Here is a 6,519-nt window from a genome sequence, read left to right as displayed (position 1 = left end):
TTCCATTGCATAGTTTTCTCATTGGTTTCAATGTTAATTTTGCACAAAAACAAATTCCGACTCCCAGGTACTTTCCCCCCAAAAATGTATTTCTCTGATCTTACACATCTCAGCCGAGTCAAGACATCAACTTTGTAGTTTGTATTGTGTTTTTCGTTCAAATTTACCTCTTTTGAGTGTACATCGTATCTCAGCAACCATTCGTCGTAGACACTTGCGGCTGGCATGATTGAAATCAGCATTGAAAAGTGAGTATATCTCATCACAGCCATGGCGATCGGGCCTTCTTATAGTGGCCTTCCATATGCTTGTTCTCTGCACCGGAGCACAGCAACTCTGTCGGCTGTCATGAGCGTCATGGGTGGTTCCCTGCGTGTCCTTCCTCATCTCGGCTGACAACAGGTGTGAGTGTTGAACCGGATGTCAAAACTCGGTCATGACCAGCATCCGGGTAGTGCCCCAGATGCGCATGCGCGTAGTTCTGTGGCCTTCCGTGTCAAAGAGCCGACCAGTTTCTCTGTTTCTCCATGACTATTCCCCGCAGCTCAGCGGCTATCACTGCGGTCCGTGTCTGGATCATTTTTCTGGGAAACGGAAGGTCAGATCACTATGCCTAGAAAGGGATATACTGTGGAAGTTAGTCTCACGTAGTCAGAGCCACCGTCGACGTCATAAAGCTTCCAGCGACGGAGGTACGGCTGGGTGTCGGTATGACACCTGACAGGTAAGAGCCACACCTCCTTATACAGTGTAACTCCACTGTACATTAAATACAGTAGACTGGCATTTGACGGGGCACAATTCTGGGTAAGCATGAAATGTTGATATGAGGTATGAGGGATGAAGTTACCAATGGATAAGAATCAATTAAAAAAAAAAAATTATGAATATAAAAAACAAGTATGAATATCAATATACAGCTGCTGTACGTAGAGGGCCGCAAGAGTCCTCTGCGAGCAAATGTGCAATTCTCAAAAGATGAAAGATGGAAGAAAATAATTCCTCCACCAAAAATGTGACAAATCCAAGGCTATGATAATCCCACCGGGGAAGATCCAGGTAGCATTCATGGGTTAGGGGGGGGGGGTTTCACATTTTGTGTCTTCTACTGTAAATGTTATTGTACAGTAAGTACAGTAAACTGGCATTTGAGGGGTTAAAATTCTGAGTAAGCATGAAATGTTGATATGAGGTATGAGGGATGAAGTTACCAATGGATAAGAATCAATACAAAATAAACAAATAAATAATTATGAATATAAAAAATAAGTAGGAATATCAATATTCAGCTGCTAGACCAACTTAGGAACGACAGGCAAAACATTATTGGCGGGGTACTTAAATTGACAAACATTACATGTGTTCCTCATGGCACAATTCATGCGGGATCAAAACATGGGTGTCTCTCGCCATTCACCACCATTTCAAAAAAAATTACGTGGCTGGTTCGCATAGGCTTTACCTCGATGAGAAAGAGAGGGACTTTTGTCTATTGACTTTCAGACGAAGGGGCAGCAAGTGCTAAGATCCAGGTCTTCCGGACTAATTCCTGTGGTACTCTACTATAGCCTATTATTCACAGGCCATCTAATGAAAACTGCTCGCAACTTTTCATTTCTAAAAGGTCTGCCTTCTTACATTGGATGATGCTAGTGGAGTGCTACTATCACCCAACATTGTGTGTGCTACAGACTATATACAGATACATGCTGTATTGTGTGTCCTACAGGTTCAAGTGCCCTGGTTCAGGTGTGTTCCAGTGTACTTTGACTGGTCTGGTGTTTACTATGGCTGAGGAGGGGGAGGTGCTGTACAGGACCATCCAGTGGGATGAGGGCCTCCTCCAATCAGCTGGCAAGACACCTGCAGGCCCGCTGTTCAACATCCAGTGTCCTCAGAACTCTGTCCGTCAGCTCCACCTCCCACACTGTGAAACCACCCCTGGTAGGCACATTATTCAGTCATGATTATGTATTGATTACTGCTGAACATTTTCTACAAAGAATTAAATTAAATGTAATGCCATTTTAATGGAGTTGACACAAGTGAAACTAAATGTTGATGTGTATTCACAGTACCACTTCCTGAAAGTGAAAGCCTGTCTGTTGTCCACATCACTGATGAGGGAATGAGCTTCCTCCGGCCACTGGAGATCACAGAAACTCATGTGGGTGTGAATGTCCCCCACCTCTCTGCCTTTGGCCTCGTGAGGGACATTCTGGCATTTCTAACTTTCACCAAGACTATCCAGGGCCAAGTTCTGCTGTTCCTCCTCCGACCACCACACAGAAAGCCAAAACTCAATGTGTTTCTGCTGCCAGACAACATTCCTGTTCAGGAGGTAACGCTCCCTATCACATTCGGGGCTGAAACCCTATTGTTTTTGTGCTGGTATTTATTATTATTGTATATTAGGAATACCTCACTCACGTTGCATTGTTCAAATTTTGCAATCTGGTGGAAGCATTTTTCAATCAAGTAGGCATCTCTCATGCTATACGGTGCTTGATTCCTATGCCTGCCCAATTGGCCCGAGCCCGCTGCGAGGCCCGAATCCCAATATTACCATATAATCTCTCCCTCTCTCTCTGTTCCTCAGTGTGTGTGCTGCAGCACGGCGTCCTGCTCCTGCAGCCTCTCTCTGCCTGTCTCTTTCTCTCTCTCTCTCTCTCTCTCTCTGTTTGGGAGCTGTCCTCTGTACACGGACGGACACGGCACACACAGCTTGTTTTGTTGTTTTTTACACACTAAGAGACAGCACGCTGTCTGTCGCTGACTGAGCAGAAAGCTACATGTCATGACATGAGTATGAATGGCAGACTAACGTCACGTGAGGGTCTGTGTGTGACTGTGTGGCTGGGGGAGTGTCTGTGCACTCCTCCTCTTTGTCTGACTGTGCTCTGCTGTGTAAAATTAAGCGAGTAATACAACGTTATTTAATTTAATTATTGAAACGGCCCGACCCCGGCCCGGACCTATTAATTAAAAAAAGAAGAAAAAAAGCCCGGCCCCGGCCCGTATTGGCCAGGCCCGAGGGGCCCGCGACGGTACCCTCGGGCTTGCAGCTCTCTAACCCACATTGCCATATTTATATATATATATCAATCAATAAAATATAGATAGAAGGTGAATCAACACAGATATAATGGGTTATAGTGGGACTTTCCATGCCTGCCCCATTCACTTCAATACATTCAGGCGGCGTCTTGTCATAGATGCGTGTTCAATGGGTCAGCGTGGGGGAAGTCTTCCTGTTCTTTGCAGGCAGCAGAGTTAGTATTCAGCTGCTAGCCCAGCCCAGGCAGACAGGATTGGGGATTAATCGTGCATTCCATTATAACTGGGACTGCCAATCTTATGGTTCAAAGGTCATGAGCTGGGATGGTGACGTCACTAGAGCTGGTATTTTCCATTCCAAACTCGTAGGAGCCTCAGCAGCCCCGACCTCAAAAATCCAAGATGGCTGCGACAACAGTAGTTATAATCGTAGTAAATGCTTTTTATTAGCACTTCTGTCTTGTTTGTGTCTCATTAAATCAGCTGTACACACATCACTGCCTAACTTCTATCTGTGTGGACATGAGGCTGCAGTGTTTGCATGCGCAAAATGCAGCGAAATGCCTTGTTATCAACTGTTATTGCTAACAATGGCTAGCCTGGCTAGTGACTGGATCTGACCAGTGAACAGTGAACTTCCCAGCTCAAGTTTTCTGCAAATGGAACGCTAACAAAACGGATGTGACGTCATTTAGCCTTCACATCCCAGTTATTTTGCCATAAAGGAATGCAACATTAACCCCCGCAGGAAACGCACATCTGAACAGTATGTGTACCTGCTCTTGAATCCCCGATCCTGTAGTGTAGAGCTGCAGCACCTTCCACAGGTGAGTCAGGTCATTAAGATATATTATTGGTTTTCCCCCACACCCTACTGACACAACGCTAGCGGAAGTAACGTTTTGTGGGCGTTCTCACACAGACCGACTGTATCTATAGAACTGTCCCCTAAAGTCTAGCCCCAATGCAAAATTTGAACACTGTGATGAGAGTGATGTCTCTTCCTTTTGTTACAGTATAGGTGAGGCTACTACTTGCACACAGAGAGGAAGCTAAATCTTGCATTTTTGATCAATACAATATACTCTTAATAAAACATTTGGGGCAACAAATGCCAGGACTAACAACACCCATAGCAGATAGTATGCACACAAAAATGACCGCTGACCAAATCTCCCCCCCCCCCCCCCCCCTCTCTCTCTCTCTCTCACACACACACACACATGCACTACGGTGTTATATGTATCTAAACATGTCAAACTGTTGAGAAGATTGTCATCATGAACACGACAGTGAAACGATCTTTCAAATACAACTGTTGTGATATAATTTAAGGTAAAAGCCTTTCTGAAAGGTCAAGAAGGACAAGAAAATGCTAAGGACATCCCGACTCCGTCCGATTGTCTTCTCTCCAAAGATCAAAGATACAGTCTCCACTGCAAAACTCAAACTCCTGCGAAGGAGTATAAAGTACAGCCTAAGCCTGAGGTACGTCAAATACAACTTCCTGCTAAATATCTCTGTTAATGATGCTTTAACGTGTGTGTGTGTGTGTGTGTGTGTGTGTGTGTGTGTGTTATAAAGATTCAGTTATTTTACATGTAAAACACGAACATTCAATTATATCATATTTTCGGGAGCAAAAACAACAACACTTCTCCTGGTTTCAGTATGTCTTACCATTTTATCCAAAATATGGACCAAATTACCACCCAACATTTGTGGTTGACCTGGATACAAGCACAAAGGAAGTGACTCTGGATGTCCAAAATGAAGAGAGGAGACCAGTCTGGAATCATGAGCTTGATCTGCCTGGTAAAGACTTAAATCCTCCTACAGCTTCACTCAGTCTGTTAGAATGGAGAAGTTGATGGTGGTTAATGCTCTAGATCATTTTTCAGTCTGGCTGCATTCACAGTCTGCTGTGGCATCTCTGCTCTGTGCGTGTGCATGTGTGTGTGTGTGTGTGTGTGTGTGTGTTTGACACACACACACACACACACACACACACACACGTATGCAGCCAGGAATCTAGCTCCCTTGGAGCAGATTTTCAGCATATAAAATAAATTAATCAGTATGGTAAATGAATCTGCATCATAGCAACAACATTACTTTGCAAAGCTTTTAACATCATGAAACACATGGCCCTCAGTTTCAGAATCATCCACCGAGAGCGGAGCAGCGGCAGGGCCTTCATCTGTTACCCAGGACATGAGACAAGGTGAGCACATGTTAGCCAGGACATGAGACAAGGTGAGCACATGTTAGCCAGGACGTGAGACAAGGTGAGCACATGTTAGCCAGGACGTGAGACAAGGTGAGCTCATGTTAGCCAGGACGTGAGACAAGGTGAGCTCATGTTAGCCAGGACGTGAGACAAGGGGAGCACATGTTAGCCAGGACGTGAGACAAGGTGAGCTCATGTTAGCCAGGACGTGAGACAAGGTGAGCTCATGTTAGCCAGGACATGAGACAAGGTGAGCTCATATTAGCCAGGACGTGAGACAAGGTGAGCTCATGTTACCCAGGACGTGAGACAAGGTGAGCTCATGTTAGCCAGGACGTGAGACAAGGTGAGCTCATGTTAGCCAGGACGTGAGACTAGGTGAGCTCATGTTAGCCAGGACGTGAGACAAGGGGAGCTCATCTGTTACCCAGGACATGAGACAAGGTGAGCTCATGTTACCCAGGACGTGAGACAAGGTGAGCTCATGTTAGCAAGGACGTGAGACAAGGTGAGCTCATCTGTTACCCAGGACGTGAAACAAGGTGAGCTCATGTTAGCCAGGACGTGAGACAAGGTGAGCTCATCTGTTACCCAGGACATGAGACAAGGTGAGCTCATGTTACCCAGGACGTGAGACAAGGTGAGCTCATGTTAGCAAGGACGTGAGACAAGGTGAGCTCATCTGTTACCCAGGACGTGAAACAAGGTGAGCTCATGTTAGCCAGGACGTGAGACAAGGTGAGCTCATCTGTTACCCAGGACGTGAGACAAGGTGAGCTCATGACGTGGCTACTAAAACTTATTACAATCATTGATATTGACGAACATGTCTGGAACACAACTCTGAAAAGTAGTTAGCACCCGCCCCCAAGACAAAAAAAAAACTATGCTTGACAGACATATGAATTGACCAAACACAGACATCGTGGGCCGGTGCCCAGCCAATCAGATTTCTCCCACAGCATCTGGAGGGATTTTGGGGGAAGTCTCCCAGAAAGTTGATATGTCATTCAGACCCTCCTTGCTGACATACGTCGTTGGGTCTGGCAACGTGAGACGAACCTCATGGTAAAGACAGATCAACTTTGGAGCCATACTTAGCCTTTTCCCAGTAAGCTAACATGGCATGTTTACGGAATCATTGCAATCTCAAGATTCAGACTGGTGCATTCTGGTCAATTTAATTATTTTCTGTATAAAAGAAATTATGTATTGAAGCAGGCTCATTTTGT

The 6,519-nt window shown here is 45.3% G+C and overlaps 1 long non-coding RNA gene across 1 annotated transcript; it reads left to right on the top strand.

Annotated features, from left to right (window-relative positions):
• Positions 1 to 4,404: 4,404 nt before the first annotated feature.
• On the top strand, positions 4,405 to 5,281 carry LOC310772253. Its single transcript, XR_014552479.1, has 3 exons — positions 4,405 to 4,545; positions 4,728 to 4,872; positions 5,219 to 5,281. It is a non-coding gene; the product is annotated as an uncharacterized lncRNA (long non-coding RNA).
• The last annotated feature ends 1,238 nt before the right edge of the window (positions 5,282 to 6,519 follow it).

This window comes from Poromitra crassiceps, assembly GCF_964638095.1.
Source record: "Poromitra crassiceps genome assembly, chromosome: 2".
Classification (NCBI taxonomy): domain Eukaryota; kingdom Metazoa; phylum Chordata; class Actinopteri; order Beryciformes; family Melamphaidae; genus Poromitra; species Poromitra crassiceps.
This window is presented reverse-complemented; position numbering and strand designations above follow the sequence as displayed.